This window comes from Scyliorhinus canicula, chromosome 4 (assembly GCF_902713615.1).
Source record: "Scyliorhinus canicula chromosome 4, sScyCan1.1, whole genome shotgun sequence".
Lineage (NCBI taxonomy): Eukaryota > Metazoa > Chordata > Chondrichthyes > Carcharhiniformes > Scyliorhinidae > Scyliorhinus > Scyliorhinus canicula.
The window spans coordinates 150673999-150690627 of record NC_052149.1 but is presented as its reverse complement, the minus strand read 5'-3'; the positions used below and the strand labels follow the sequence as shown (position 1 = coordinate 150690627).

The following is a 16629-nucleotide window of genomic DNA, read 5'->3' as shown; positions in this document are numbered from 1 at the left end:
AATAATGTGGACCCTCTCTCCTGTAACAGTGACTGAATAATGTGGACCCTCTCTCCTGTAACAGTGACTGAATAATGTGGACCCTCTCTCCTGTAATAGTGACTGAATAATGTGGACCCTCTCTCCTGTAACAGTGACTGAGAAATGTGGACCCTCTCCTCTAAACATTATTGAGAATGATGTGTTAGGCAGGTTGGTTCGATGTGGACTGCGCTCGATGCAGGGAAGTTAGAAACAGACGTCTAACACTGTTTTATTCAACTATAGAACTGCTATACGTATTCAGCTGTGGGTCGACACTATACTGATCTGACTGGTGACCTTGTAGTAACCTGACCAGACTGACTAGCTACCGCATGGTGTTTGCACTGGCTAGCTCGGTGACTGTCTCAGTGGCTGGGTCCTGAGAGAACGGGAAACCTAGTGCCCTCTGGCTTTATAGTGGTAGTGTCCTGTCTGGTGATTGGCTGTACTATGTTGTATGATTACTGGTCATCCTATGTGTCAATCACTGCCTGTCTGCATCTCATTGTATACATGAGTGGATATTATGACAGAGAAATGTGGACCCACGCCTGTAACAGTGACTGAGAAATGCAGACCTTCTTTCCTGTAACAGTGACTGAAAAATGTGGCCCCTCTTTCCAGTACCAATTACAAGAGAAATGTTGTACCTCTCTTGTAACAATGACTGAGAAATGTGGACCATCTCTCCTGTAACAATGACTGAGAAATGTGGACCCTCTCTCCTGTAACAATGATTGAGAAATGAGGACCCTCTCTCTTTTAACAGTGACTGAGAAATGTGGACCCTCTCTCCTGTAACAATGACTGAGAAATGAGGTCCCTCTCTCCTTTAACAATGACTGAGAAATTAGGTCCCTCTTTCCTTTAACAGTGACTGAGAAATGTGGACCCTCTCTCCTGTAACAGTGACTGAGAAATATGGACCTTCTCTCCTGTAACAATTATTCAGAAATGTGGACCCTCTCTCCTGTAACAATTACTAAGAAATGTGGATCCTCTCCTGTAAATTGAGAAATGTGGGCCCTCTCCTGTAACAGTGGCTGAGAAATGTGGATCCTCTCCTATAATATCTGTAATATCACTGGTTAAAAGAACAGGTCAGAGGCTGGAAATTTTGCAGTGAGTAACTCAGCCTAGGGCTCCCCAAAACTTGTTCACTGTCTACAAGGCACAAGTCAGGAGTGTGATGGAATACTCACCACTTGCCTGGGTGAGTGCAACCCCAACAACACAGGAAGCTCAACACCATCCAGGACAAAGCTGCCTCATTGATCGATATCCCATTCATCACCTTAAATATTTGCTCCATCCACCACTGATGCACAGTGGCAACAGAGTGGACCATCTACAAGATGCACTACAACAACTCACCAAGTTTCCTTCAACAGCATCTTCCGAACCTGTGACCTCTCCCGCCTGGAAAGGGCAAGGACAGCAGGCGCCTCCCCTGGCTCCCACACTCTCAGGACCAGAACATCACAACGTTGTGGTGCAAAAACACCAATTCTGAAAACTGTATTGGAAGAAAGCCTGACATTGGCGATAAGCTTGCAACCTCTCCTATTTTTCTCTGGAGATTTCCAGGTTCTGGAAGTGCGATAAGCTTTCATTAAAACAGTGCTAGTTCTCCGACCTGTTCTCACTTTGAATGCTGGCGAGTGTAGGACTGGTAAAGTCACCGTATTTTCCATTAAACATCCTCCCATCATATAGAAATACCTCACACAACGGTTCAAATCCGTGAACCAGTGGGGGCGATTAATCCCTCCGCTGTATTGCTTACGTTAAATGATTGGTATAAAGCACTGAAGTTAGGATCGACATTGCCCAGTGTGAAATGCAGCCATATAGAGAAGGATGGTTCCCACAGTTTTCGGCAACAGTTAGCTGATCTCAGTTGTGGAGACTCTGCAGTTGATCAGGTCAGGGAACAGAAAGAACAAGTCAAGATTCCTGCTCTGACTGTCATCCAGTGACACCCCTTCTGATGGGAAAGTGCATGTGTGGAGAACTGATGGCGGGAGGATGCCTTGCGAAAGGTGGTGAATTACCTGCCTGACACTGATTGTATAGGTCCACGCATCAAAGAGGCAACACCCCTGAGAAGAGCGACACGCACTTCCAGGACCTGGAAAAAGGCGGAGAAAAAGAGAAGTGGATGCAAAAAGGGAATGTTGCTTTGAAGATAATTGGTGCAGCAGCCGGGGGGCATTGACCCAGGAAGTAAAATTCAGAAAGAAAGACAAAAAAAAAGTATCCACTCCTTGCAACAAATAATCATCCTCGGCACAAAAGTAAAATGCTGCAGAAACTGGAAACGTGAAATAAAGTTAACTCCCCCTGCTCGCTGAGATTTAAACTGTGGCTTACATTTGGCTGGCCAAGTGTTTTCTTCCCTAGAATTTCTCCAGTGTGTAAAACAGGAAATTACTGTGTTACAGACATAGCTGGCCCTTGCAGGCTCCAGCCTACACGGCGAGCTCTCGTCAGCACAGCAGGGAATACTACAGCCCCTTCTTGTTCATTTTTCCCCTCACAGATACCTCAGTAAAGAAAACTGAGGAAAGTGTTCCTGAATTCCAGAAAACGCACATAGCACAAACAGCACACAGTCGGCCAAGACACACAAGCAGAGGAAATCTTTCTTCACTGCTTAACAGAAATGGCTCTGTGCAAAGTCAGGGCCAGGGTCCAACTGACAGAACACCTTTTGTTGGTATCTGCAAGGCCTTACGTTTAAGAGATGGTTCTTTGTGACATCACATGACCTCCTGGCAGGGTCATCGCTGCACTGGGCACGGATTAGGAGGTGCTCAATATATTATTTTTAATTCTCTAAAATAGCTTTGGGGCTTCCTCCAACCCCCACCCCCCAGGTTCTAGATTAATGCAGTCATGATGGAGCCATTTAATCCACCTTGCCCATAGCAGCTCTGAGCACTCTATTCACTTCGCTCCAGTCCCCTGCTCGCTCCCCAAACTCTTTTCATGTGTTTATCTTTCAGGTATTTTATGACTTCCTTGCTAAAAGCTCCAACAGATCTGCTTCCACCACTATTTCTGGGAGGATATTCTGTTTCCTAATGACCCTCTGCATCAAAATACAATTCATTCCTGGCGCTCCTTTGATGATGACCATAACTGGGTGCCCTCGCGTTACCGACTCACCAACTGATGGAAGCAATTTTTTCCCTACTTCCCCAAAACTGCCTCAGAATTTTAACATTTCTGCAAAATGTAATTTTAACCTACTGTGTTCTCATACAAAGGATGCCAAGCTTCTTTTCTCTCTGATGATTCAAGGCTGCCATCTTTGTTGATTACTCCGCAAAACATCCTTCCTAAAGTACAGCTTTTAATATGTGGGGGGAGAGGAGAATGGACAAGGGAGGGAAAAGCTATCAGGTACTTTGTTTTTTTTTACTTCCCACACTATACAAACATTCCCCACTAAATGCCACACAGCTAATAATTTCCTTAGCTGGTCATTAGGAGGTGATCGACAGTGACAAGACAAAGTCTCGCCTCTGACCTTTGGCTATTCCCTGTGTGGAAGCTCCTGGCATTCTGTAGATGGCCCAGATGAGTGAAGATAATTTGGAAATATATCCTGGAAATCTGAATTGCGAACCTGGAATCAAGGGCACAGTAGCCCCAGCAGATTCTACCACCTGACTCCCAAACCTCTTTGAACATAATTACAGTCATCCTTGGAGTATTCATATACCTGTTTGGTACATGCCCTAGGGGCAGGAAAATGCATCACAACCAAGTCCATGAGGAAATTTTGGATGGGCTGTGCCTGCATTCACTGAATTTTAGACAAATGAGAGGTGATCTTATTGAAACACACAAGATCTTGAGGGATCTTGGCATCAGAATATCGGCATCAGAAATTTTTCACCATGCCATGGAGCACATAATCGAAGGCATCACATGTGTGTATGTGGATGATATCATCATTTGGGCTCAACTGTAGAAGAGCACAATATGAGGTTGCTTAAAGCTAATGAGCATCAGAAGAAATGGCCTGAAGCTCAACAAGCAAAAGTGCCAATTTGGAGTAACTGAGGTCACATTCTGAGGTGACAAGCTCTCATTGCATGGCATTGAACTTGACAAGGACAAAATCCAAGCAATTCTCAACATGCCTGTGATGAATGGGTAATGTGCCATTAAGACCATGCATGTAATGTCCCTTTAAGACTGGGTTTGGAACCCTGGGGGACTCTGCCTCCGGCTCCACCTCTCAGGGGCCGGATATAAGGTGACATCCTGTGGGTGGCGCTCAATGAGCACTCATCTCCCCGGCTGGCAAAGTTCTCTATTTATTAAAGCCTTTGTTTTACAAGTACACTCTCTCGTGTCTGAATTGAGGGTATATCAATGCCAAAACCACACGACAAGAAAGCCATCTTAAGAGTGATGGGTATGATCAATTTTGTCAGGAATTTCATTCCAAACTTCTCAGAAAAAACAACACATCTACGTGATTTCCTACACAAGATAACGGATTTCACTTGGACTGAGCTACATGAGCAAGAGTGGAAGAAGCTCAAGACTTCACGAACCACCACATCAGTTCTCACATTTTTTGACCCATTTAAGCAGATTAACATGTCAACAGATGCGTCAAGGAGCAGACTGAAGAATGATGATTGGAAACTAGTCGCATATGCATCACGATCCATGACAACAACAGAGCAGAGGTTGCTCAAATCGAAAAAGAATGTTTGCGTTTAGTTGTAGGCTTGGAGAAATTCCACAACTACCTATACGGGCTTCCAACTTTAGCAATTGAGACAGGACATCGTCCTTTGGTTAACATCATCAAGAGGAATCTCAACCAAATGTCTCCACGCATTCAGAGGTTGATGAGGAAGTTACAAGGCTACGACTTCAACCTCATCTACACGCAAGGAAAATATTTGTTCTTAGCAGATGCAATATTGAGAACGCCGATACAAAATATCAGTAGCGAAATTGCTGAAGATGTAGATCTGCATGTCAATCTTATTTCCATACTGCTACCAGTATCAGATACAAAACTACGTGAGATCCAAGAAGAGATCAGGAAGGATCAAGCCCTTCAAGAGGTGATGAGGAACTGACCGAGAGGTCAATGTATGGAGTTCTACAATATAAGATTCTTAATAGAGTGGTACTTTGTTTGAACACTATAGTTATACCTCAATCTCTTCGCAAGGATGTACACAAGACCCGATAGCACAGTGGTTAGCACTGTTGCTTCACTACACCAGGCACCTGGGTTCCATTCCTGGCTTGGGTCACTGTCTCTGCGGAGTCTGCACGTTCTTCCCATGTCTGCCTGAGTTTCCTCCTGGTGCTCCGGTTTCCTCCCACTATGTCCCATAAAGACATGCTTGTTAGGTAAATTGGACATTTTGAATTCTCCCTCAGTGTACCCGAACAGGCGCCGGAGTGTGGCAACTAGGGGATTTTCACAGTAACTGCATTGCAGTGTTAACATAAGCCTATTTGTGACACTAATAAAGATTATTCTAAGATTTCGGGATTGAGAATTGTAAACGGAGAGCTCGTGACTCTGTTTACTGGCCAGGGGCTTTTCACAGTAACTTCATTGAAGCCTACTTGTGACAATAAGCAATTATTATAATATTATTAATAGGTACAAACCAGGATACTGACAGGATGGTTAGTTGTTGTGACACATGCCAGGTGCATCGTTGCAAACAAACAAGAAAACCTATGCAAATATCTGATTTACCTACGGCACCATGTCAGAAAGCAGATTTGAATCTTTCACCGACAAGGAAAAGATTATTTAATTATCATAGACTATTTTTCAAATGATCCCGAAATGGCTCTGCTGTTAAGCATAACGGCAAGCAGTGTAATACTGCATACCAAGTCAATTTTTGCTGGACATGGAATTCCACAAGTCGCCATGAGTGACAACGGTCCTTGTTTTAGTGTGGCAACACTTTGCAGTCACATATGATTTCAATCACACCACGTCAAGTCTGTTGTACCCACAAGCCAATGGCAAAGACAAAAAAGGTGTACATATTGTCAAGCAATTGTTGAAGAAGTTACAGAGCGTCACATTGTCACATGGTAGATTGCCAGCAGAATTAGTCATGAGTAGAAGGTTGCGTACCAAACTTCCATACTTGGAAAAGAAGGAGGAGAATGCAGTGGTACTGCAGGAAATGCAAAATATTAAAGCAAAACAAAAGCAGTTCTATGATAGAGTGTCTAGAACGTTACCACCTCTGAGTAGTGATGACATTGTGAGAATAGAAGATTCAGACAACTGGTCGAGAAAAGCCATTGTCCTTGAAGAAGTAGTACCTTGTTCCTACAATGTACAGACAAAGGATGGGTTAGTTTTCAGAAGAAATCATCACCTGCTGTTGAAAAACAGGGAAGACTTTCACAGTAACGTGATGGATGACGAATCTACGTCAGAATCAACGTCAGCTGCAGTGTCACATAGTTCCTGAGCATGAGAATGTCATGGAGAACATTGAATCTACAAGCTCTGAGCAGCAAGTCAAACTTTGAGAAGATCAACCAGTGTCCGAAGAAAACCTGATCGACTCAATTTGTAGATTTGGACTATTTGTACATACTCTGCTTGTCTGTGTGTGTATATATTATTTCTTAAACTAGTTTTTAAAATTTTAATGGAAAAAATGAATACTGCTAGATTAACAGGCTAAAGATATCACATGTAAATATATTGATGGTAATGTATGAATTTATTCCTTCAAAGGAAAGGGGATGTAATGATATCATGGTTGTGTTTTACTTCACCGACTGGCCACTAGGAGTCACATTAGTCAATGTTAGAGCCAGGTGACCTCAGACTGACTAGGGAGCTGGGAGAGACAGTGGTTTGTGCATGTTCATACTGTTACTCATCTGTTGTTTTGCATTTATTTGAACCACAGTTTTTTTTTTAAATTTAGGGTAGCCAATTATTTTTTTGAATTAAGGGGCAATTTAGCATGGCCAATCCACCTAACCTGCACGTCTTTGGGTTGTGGGGGAGAAACCCATGCAGACACGGGGAGAACATGCAAACTCCACACGGACAGTGACCCAGGGCCGGGATTCGAACCCGGGTCCTCAGCGCCGTAGGCAGCAATGCTAACCACTGTGCCGCCCTATTTGAACCACAGTTAATGTTAATAAATCATTTATAGCTTTAGCCACAAGTGTTCTTGTAATATAAGTCAGGCCATCCAACAAGAACATTGTTAACATCACCTAAAAAATTGTTAAAAGAAAAGTGTCGTCCACAAATGAATCAAAGATGCCAGTGAGCCACACAGATGGCGAAAACCTTGCTCAAAAATGTAGTCTTAAAGGAGTATCTGAGAGGAAGAAAATGAAGTATAGAGTCAAAGAGGATTCGGGAGGGCATCCAGAGTTCAGGGCCTAGGCAACTGAAGGCATGGCCACCAATGGTGGAGCAATTAAAATCTGACCTACTCAAGAGACCAGATATAGAGGAATAAAGAGATCAGGGCCGGGATTCTCCCCTACCCGGCGGGGCGGGGGGTCCCAGCGTGTTGGAGTGGCGTGAACCACTCCGGTGTCAGGCCGCCCCAAAGGTGCGGAAGTCTCCGCACCTTTAGGGGCCAAGCCCTCACATTGAGGGGCTAGGCCTGCGCCGGAGTGGTTCCTGCTCCGCCGGCTGGTGTGAACGGCCTTTGGCGCCACGCCAGCCGGGGCTGAAAGGACTTCGCCGGCCGGCGTAAGTCTGCGCATGCGCCGGTGAAGACCATGGCGAAGGTGGAAGAAAAAGACTGCCCCCACGGTAGAGGCCCTCTCGCTGATCGGTGGGCCCCGATTGCAGGCCAGGCCACCGTTGGGGCACTCCCCGGGGTCAGATAGCCCCGCGCCCCCCCCAGGACCCCGGTGCCCGCCCGCCAGGTAGGTGTTTTGATTCCCGCTGGCAGGAGAGGCTCGTCAGCGGCGGGACTTCCGCCCATCGCGGGCCGGAGAATCGCCGGGGGGGGGGGGCCCGCCGACTGGCGCGGCGCGATTCCCGCCCCTGCTGAATCTCGGGTGGCAGAGAATTCGGGACACGGCTGGGGCAGAATTGACGCCGGCCCCGGGCGAGGGGTCGGAGAATCCCGCCCCAGAAGGTTGGGGGGGCTGTTTAAAAATGTAACTTAATGGTGATTCTATTTTACAAGTACTTAAGGTCAGCACAAACTTGTTGCCCTTTGTCATGATGGCCCAAAAAATAAAGTCTTGGAGAAAGATTAGAATTGCAGCAAGTAGGGCAGCACGGTGGCACAGTGGTTAGCATTGTTGCCTACGGCGCTGAGGACCCGGGTTCGAATCCCGGCCCTGGGTCACTGTCCGTGTGGAGTTTGCATATTCTCCCCGTGTCTGCGTGGGTTTCACCCCCACAACCCAAAAGATGTGCAGGATAGGTGGATTGGCCACACTAAATTGCCCCTTAATTGGAAAAAATAATTGGGTACTCTAAATTTATAAAAAAAAAAAAAAGAATTGCAGCAAGTAAATGAGGTAAAAGAAATGGATCAGCTTTAACCGTCTGAGAAACAAGAGCCGCAGCATTTGGATTAACGAAGGCATGAAGTGGGCTTCATGGAAGTTGTGAAAACTGTTGTGGCGAAGGTCCAGAAGCAGGACACAAAGAAATCAGATGAACCCCCATTCAATAAATGAAATGTATACCTTGCTAATTTATACAAAGATGTCATCCTTTCACTGGGTTGAGAACACCCACAGAAGGGGCACATGATGCCTTCAAAAGTCAAAACTCTGGGGAGAGAATTTCTAATCATTCTTAACATGCTTTTTTGCCTGCAGTATATCTCTTTTTTTAATAAACCCACACCAAACATTGGAACAAAAAGAAACATTCTTGCAATGTTTATCGGTTCTTTCTTCTAATTCAGAGAATGAAGACGACACAAAGCACCAATAGTCAAGAAAACATAAAAATAATAATGAATAACAGGCCCAAGGCCTTTCATCACTGAGGAGTGAGAAGCCTGTCCTGTTGATTGCCATCCCTGGGAGGCCAGTTAACCTTGAGATTCAGAGGCAAGCATTCCTTTAGACAGAACAACTGAGACCTTTCAGTCTTGACCTCTATTAGGCCCCAACAAATTGCAAAAAAAGACACCTGCCACGTGTTAGTAACCCGAGACTGGTGCCCAGCAGTGTCTTCGGCTTGGAGCTGCTGATAAAATAATCATTCGTCCCGAATGGCTGTCTGGCACAAGACCTTGAGGATGACCGTGCCTTGAATTAAAATAAAGAAATATCCAACTAAAACCTGCAGCAGCTGCAACCTTCCATGGACTTTTACAGATTTAGACTGTGGAGCTTGTTAATGAAACAAGAACCCTGTCTTGTTAAATATCTGCCAATGCAGAGCTCGTCGAAAGTGCGCACTTGGAACAAGAATTCTACCTGCCTCATGACACTCGAGGTCAGGGAAGTGAAAAAAAACCACTCACTCAAAGAACATCATCATTTATATCAAGGCGACAGCTTAAAGAAAGAAAATGTACATTCTTGTAGTGCTTTTCACTACCCAAAAACATCCCAGAGAGTCTCATTGCCAAGGAAACACTTTTGAAATTTAGGACAGAATTTTCCCAGGATCTGAGTGGTGGCTTTGAAGGGGAATGGAGTGGGCAAGTCCCAGAAAATTATGTTGGGTCAGGATCATGATGTGATCTGCACTCTTTTGGCTTGCCCTGGGGTGGGATTGAAGGTGAGCGGGGAACCCCTTTGGATTTTTAAAATTCATTCTGGAGATGTGGGCTTCACTGGCTAGGCCAGGATTTGTTCCCCATCTCTAAATGTCCTTGATAAAATGATGTTGAGCCTCCTTCTTGAATTGTTACAGTCAATGTGGTATAGATTAAAGCACAGTGCAGTTAGGAAGCAAGTTCCATGATTTTGATCCTGTGACAGTTAAGGAAAGCTGATTTCCTTATTTCTAAGTCATGATGGCATGTGACTTTAAGGGGAACTTTCAGATGGTGGTTGTCCCATGCATCTGCTACCCTTGTCCTTCCCGCTGGTCGAGGTCATGGGTTTGGAAGATGCTGTTGAAGGAGCCTTGATGAGTTGTTGCAGTCAATCTTGTAGATGGTACACACTGCTGCCGCTATGTGTCTGTGGTGGAGGGAGTGAATGGTGAAGGTGGTGGATTGGGTGCCGATCTAACAAGCTGTTTTGTCCTGAATGATGTTGAACTTCTTCAGTGTTGTTGGAGCTGCACTCATCCAGGCAAAGGGCGAGTAGTCCATCACACTCCTGACTTGTGCCTTGTAGATGGTGAGCAGGCTTTGGGGAGTCAAGGGTAAGTGACTTGCCACAGAATTTCCAACCTCTGATGCGCTTTTATGGACACAGTACTTACATGGCTATTCTCGTTAGGTTTTTAGTCAATGGAAATCCCTATGATATTGATAGTGGAGAATTCGGCAATTTTAATGCTATTGAACGTCAAGAGAAGATTTTGATTCTCTTGACGTTCAAGCTCAAGTCTGAATGTTGTTCAGGTCTTGCTGCATTTGGACATGAACTGCTTCAGTATCTGAGGAGTTGCGAATTGTGCTGAACATTTACGCCATCATCAGTGAATGTCCCCATTTCTGACCTGAAGACAAAGGGAAGATCATTGGTGAAGCAGCTGAAGTTGGTTGGGCCTAGGACACTGCCCTGATGAATTACTGCTGTGATGTCCTGGTGCTGAGGTGAATGGCCTCCAACAACCACAGCCATCTTCCTTTATGCTCGATATCCATTTCAGAGGCGAGGTCACTTGGTTCACATTCTAATAGAACTGTTGTAAATCGCGCCGGTGTGATGTCCGATGAATATTCAGTGAGGGGGTAAGTGCCGGTGGGAGTGCTTGCTAATAAGCTGCTAATGCATTTAAATGAGGTACTCAAATTTCCATGGCAGGATTTTTGTTATGCCACCGGCGAGAATCCTGGAAGATCGGAAAATGCAATCTCGCTGGCGGGAATCACGTTTCCTGATTCTCGCCGTATTTTGCGCACGTGTCGCCGTTCTCACTGATGGCTAATGCAGGCTGAAAACCACCCCAGATATTTCATTCGTTTGCCATTGCTGATGATGGCAGGTGGAGTGCATCAGATCCCTGGCTGAGTGATCAAGATACTACATAATCTTTGCAATAAGCAGTGCAATTCCTTTAGAGAAGTTTAGATAAAACTGCGAGGTCTTCCCTTATCTTGGCCTTGTACATCATTGATGACGGCATTTAACAAGATGGGTGATAATGGAGGAATTTTCCGTATTCCACTTTTTGAGAGAAACCAGGGTTCATTGAATCTCCCAGCTACCCTTCCATGGCACTTGGAGCAGGAATGCCCACCATAGGAAAATTGTGAGATTTATCCTTGTGCTTATGTAGCTTCCAGCTCTTTTGTGAGGATTTGAGAGAATTAAGGTCAAGAAGGCATAAAAGGTATTTTCTTTCCAAGGAAACTAGAATATGGCATGCATTTCCTCAAGCAACTACTGGAACCAAGGTACAGGACTTGAACAAATAGAGAAAAACACTAAAAGAAATAAGTGAAGAGAGGTAAACAGATGTGGAGCCTGCAGAGATACAGGGATAGGCACAGAAAGCAGCTCAGGCATGAAATTTCTATGATGATATGATTGCTGCACTATATGCACATTATTGTAATAATGTAAATGTTGCCACAGTCCCAGAGGATGCTCTCCCCTTTGAGAGCTGACTGGTGGTGATTTAACCTGAGGGTCACCACACCTCAGGCAAGGGGCAAGGTTGACGATCTTCATGAATAACATCAACCGTTACAGGAATTGAACCCAGGTTATTGGCATTGCTCCACATCACAAACCAGCCATCCAGCCAATTGAGCTAACAGACCTCTGTACACTGTATATAAAGTTGTCTGCTCTACAAAATTGCAACAATATATAACGCACCCTGCTAGAAGCACAAAGTCATAATAGTTAGCCAGCATGTGATGTAATATTGTAATGGGAGTACGCAGTACATGTAATGTGTAGCACACTATATCTGACACAGTGCACTGCGTATTCAACAGAGTACATTGTAATACACCAGAATGTGATAATATACACTGAACACACAATCGAATGTGATAATTTATAGTGCACTGTATTTGTTAATATGCAATGCATACAACTGTTAACCACATTTGGCATACGTTATATATCATGGAGCACTTGTGGTGGAGAGCAATATATAATAGAGCAAGCATTACGAGGATAGTTGTGTATTTTTAATGTAGAGACATGTCTAAAGCATTGATCAAATAATTCAGTATAATATTACAGCCCTATCTCTGATATTTGTCGTTTATTGAGAGGTCAGGATCATGGAGTTACTTTGTCCATATGGTAATATATTGTGTATGTATATAGCACATGTATTATTGAACATTCTATTACAGTATTCTGCATACTTTATAGAGCATGCAAATAATATTAAAAAATTATGAAGTATAATTTTTAAAAAAAAATTTCTTCTTGGATGTCCCTCATCCCTTGACTTGAATCAGCGTGGGGAAATTATTCTCATACCTCAACATCGTAGCCAGGGCAAAGGAGAGATTGGTGAAGGAATGCCTGATGACAGGAGCCAATGGACAGATTGTCTGCCTGCCTTCCTCGCCCTGGAATAGCATGGAGTCCAGTGACAAAAAGACAAAAGGAAAAATTGAAAAAGTAACACGACCGTGGGGTTTCACACATGTCAGCAGATCCATCCTCATTCTTTTTTAAAATAAATTTGATCCAATTAAGAGCCAATCCACCAACCCTGCACATCTTTGGGTTGTGGGGGTGAGATCCATGCAGACACGGGGAGAATGTGCAAACTCCACACAGACAATGACCCGAAGCCGGATTGAACCCGGGTCCTCAGCGCCGTGAGGAAGCAGGGCTAACCATGTCGTCCTGACTCCATCCTCATTCTGCTATGAATTTTTTTTTTTTTTATAAATGTTTTTATTCAGTTTTCGTATTTTATATTGAACAAATTACAAATTGTTAGGAGAGAGAAACAAAAAAAAAAAACAAACAAAAACAAACACGCAAAAATTAACATACATATTTACAGGTAAGCATCTTCGTAGTAGTAACTGCGCCCCCCCCCCCCCCCCCCCCCCCCTCAACATGTTTATTTAGCTTGGTTTTGGGCCTTAGCTAGCCATCGAACCCCCGTAACAAACCTGTAGCCCCCCCCCCCCTCCCGCTACCTTCCCCCGACTATTCTTCCTCTTGTACATTGGCCACAAATAGGTCCCGGAACAGTTGCATGAATGGCTCCCACGTTCTGTGGAAGCCGTCGTCCGACCCTCGGATGGCAAATTTGATTTTCTCCATTTGGAGAGATTCCGAGAGGTCGGACAGCCAGTCCGCAGCTCTGGGCGGTGCTGCTGACCGCCAGCCAAACAGGATTCTACGGCGGGCGATCAGGGAGGCAAAGGCAAGGGCATCCGCCCTCCTCCCCAGGAATAGATCTGGCTGTTCTGAAACCCCGAAGACCGCCACTATCGGGCATGGTTCCACCCTCACTCCCACCACTTTGGACATTACCTCGAAGAAGGCTGTCCAGTACTCCACGAGTCTGGGGCAAGACCAGAACATGTGGGCGTGGTTGGCCGGGCCTCTTTGGCACCGTTCACATCTGTCTTCCACCTCCGGGAAGAACCTACTCATACGGGTTCTTGTTAAGTGGGCTCTATGTACCACTTTTAGTTGCGTCAGGCTGAGCCTTGCGCAAGTGGAGGTGGAGTTGACCCTATGCAGTGCTTCGCTCCAGAGTCCCCACCCGATCTCCATCCCCAGGTCGTCCTCCCATTTCCTCCTTGTTGCGTCCAGTACGGTGTCGTCCCTATCTACCAGTCGGTCATACATGTCACTACAGTTCCCTTTCTCTAGGATACTTGCGTCCAGTAGGTCTTCCAGTAGTGTCTGTCGTGGCGGTTGTGGGTACGTCCTTGTCTCCTTTCGTAGGAAGTTTTTGAGCTGCAGGTACCGTAGCTCGTTCCCCCCAGCTAGCTGAAATTTCTCTGTCAGTTCATCCAGTGTTGCGATCCTGTCGTCCGTGTATAGGTCCCTGACTGTCAGTGTCCCCCCGTCCTGCCTCCACCTTTGAAGGTGGCGTCGGTCAGTGCTGGTTTGAACCTATGGTTGTTGCAGATGGGAGCCCTGTTCGACATTTTGGTCAGGCCAAGTTGCTGCCGCAGTTGGTTCCAGGATTGGAGGGTGGCTGTCACCACTGGGCTGCTGGAGTGTTTTTTGGGTGGGGATGGGAGTGCTGCCGTGGCGAGGGCCCGGAGGGAGGTTCCCATGCAGGAGGCCTCCTCCGCACGCACCCACTCAGCTTCTGGCTCCTGGATCCATCCCCTTACTCGCTCGGCTGTTGCTGCCCAGTGGTAGAATTGTAGATTCGGGAGGGCTAACCCTCCCCTGGTTTTTGTTTTTTGTAAGACCTTCTTTGGGATCCTAGCATTTTTACCCCCCCATACGAACGCCATGATGAGTTTGTCCAGCGCTTTGAAAAAGGCCTTGGGGATGTAGATCGGGATGGATCTAAACAGGAAGAGGAACCTGGGCAGTACGTTCATTTTGATCGTCTGAACTCTCCCCGCGAGGGAGAGCGGGAGTGTGTTCCATCTTTGCAGGTCCTTTTTAACTTCCTCCGTCAGGCTGGTGAGGTTCCATTTGTGGATCCCTTTCCAGTCATGGGCTATTTGGATCCCCAGGTAGCGGAATTTATGTCGGGCTTGTTTGAACGGCAGCCCCTTTAGTGCTGCCCCCCCCCCCCCCCTCCCCCCCTTGCGGGTGTAATGGGAAGATCTCACTTTTGCTCATGTTAAGTTTGTAGCCCGAGAAGGCTCCAAACTCTTTCAGGAGCGCGATGATTCCGTCCATGCTGCTTTGTGGGTCCGAGATATAGAGGAGCAGATCATCTGCATAGAGTGAGACTCTGTGCTCTCTACCTCCCCTTCGGATCCCCTCCAATTTTTTGCTGCCCTGAGCGCGATTGCTAGCGGTTCAATTGCTAGTGCGAACAGCAGCGGGGACAGTGGGCATCATTCTGCTATGAATGAGAGCTTGTCCAAGTTCCCTATCTGAACCAGGCCAAGCTGGCAGACACAAGGACTATGAGGATACGCTCCTTGCTATTGCTAGGGAACTCCATTTGAAGCCATGGTCTTATCCATCAGCTGGCGCACTCCAGAAGAGCATGTGTTACCCCAGGCTGAAAAGGAGCCACAAATTATATGCCATCCCCCCCCCCCCCCCCCCCCCGCCCCCCCTCCACCCCGTCATTAAGTGACTTACAAGAACAGGCTCCTTATGGCATGTGGGACTCACATTGGCATCACAGGTTATGCTTTAAAAAAAAATCTTTATTGTCACAAGTAGGCTTACATTAACACTGCAATGAAGTTACTGTGAAAATCCCCTAGTCGCCACATTCTGGCGCCTGTTCGGGTACACAGAGGGAGAATTCAGAATGTCCAATTCACCTAACAGGACGTCGTTCGGGGCTTTTGGGAGGAAACCGGAGCACCCGGAGGAAACCCACGCAGGCACAGGGAGAAAGTGCAGACTCCGCACAGACAGTGAACCCAGCCCTGGCGCTGTGAAGCATCAGTGCTAACCACTGTGCTACCGTGCCACCCACTGGCTGCAGCTTATTTTATACACTGCCTGCCACCTATCCAGCATCAGTTTTTTCCCATGTACCATTATCCATTCTGTTCTCATCAGCCATGCACAAGGGGGAAACCCTTTATCCAAATCTAGACGCCAGTCCTTTATTTCTTTTTAGCCCCCGACCTTCAAATATTTCCTTCTGAACCAGAATTGATGCCAAACTTTCTGTTTATTACCCACAGCCTGAAGCATCGGAGAATGACGAGATTTATTTCAGCGAGAAACCTGGTTGTTTTCACCACTGGACTGTACACATTTCTCTGTTAAAGAAATCTGCTAATACTGAATTTACAGACTTAACTGGGTCAAAGTTGATACCTGCTTATTAAACTGCCAATTCCATTGATTGCTGATGTTTGGTCTGTTCAAACTAAACTAGAAAGGTCCAGATTCATCCCTGGTCTGAGCTAGTAACCTCAGCTGGGCAAGTAGTTCATGTTAATAAGTCTGAACTTACTGTCCCTGGGGTGCAGACTTTACTACGCCTCCTGGTTGTACCAGTGCATGTTTAAGGCTGTCAAAATGAGGGCATGGCAAAGTCTGGCTGTGATGGCTTCCGCAGTTGAATAACCTGTGAAGGCTAAACTCGTGTTACCATCTGAAAGACGTACCTGACAGTTGGCAGTGCTCATCCTGCTTCAGAATTCTTGCATCGAAAGGAAAGGAGTGGCAGGGGTGGGGAGTGAGAGGGATTTGTTGGTGGGGGGGGGGGGGGGGTGGGGGGGTGGGGGGGGGGGGGGGGGGTGGGAGGCATGCGGTTCCAAAATTGGAGCCAATGAATAGAGCTGGACTACAGAATTCTCTTCAACAGGATTGCTGTCTTCTTGAATTTTCCCCTTCCCTGTTGTGCTCTAC

The 16629-nt window shown here is 46.0% G+C and overlaps 1 protein-coding gene across 3 annotated transcripts in view; it reads right to left on the bottom strand.

The window, feature by feature from the left end:
- LOC119965075 (fibroblast growth factor receptor-like 1) overlaps window positions 1-16629 on the bottom strand; it is a 192309-nt gene that overhangs the window by 90265 nt on the left and 85415 nt on the right. The window lies entirely within an intron of this gene.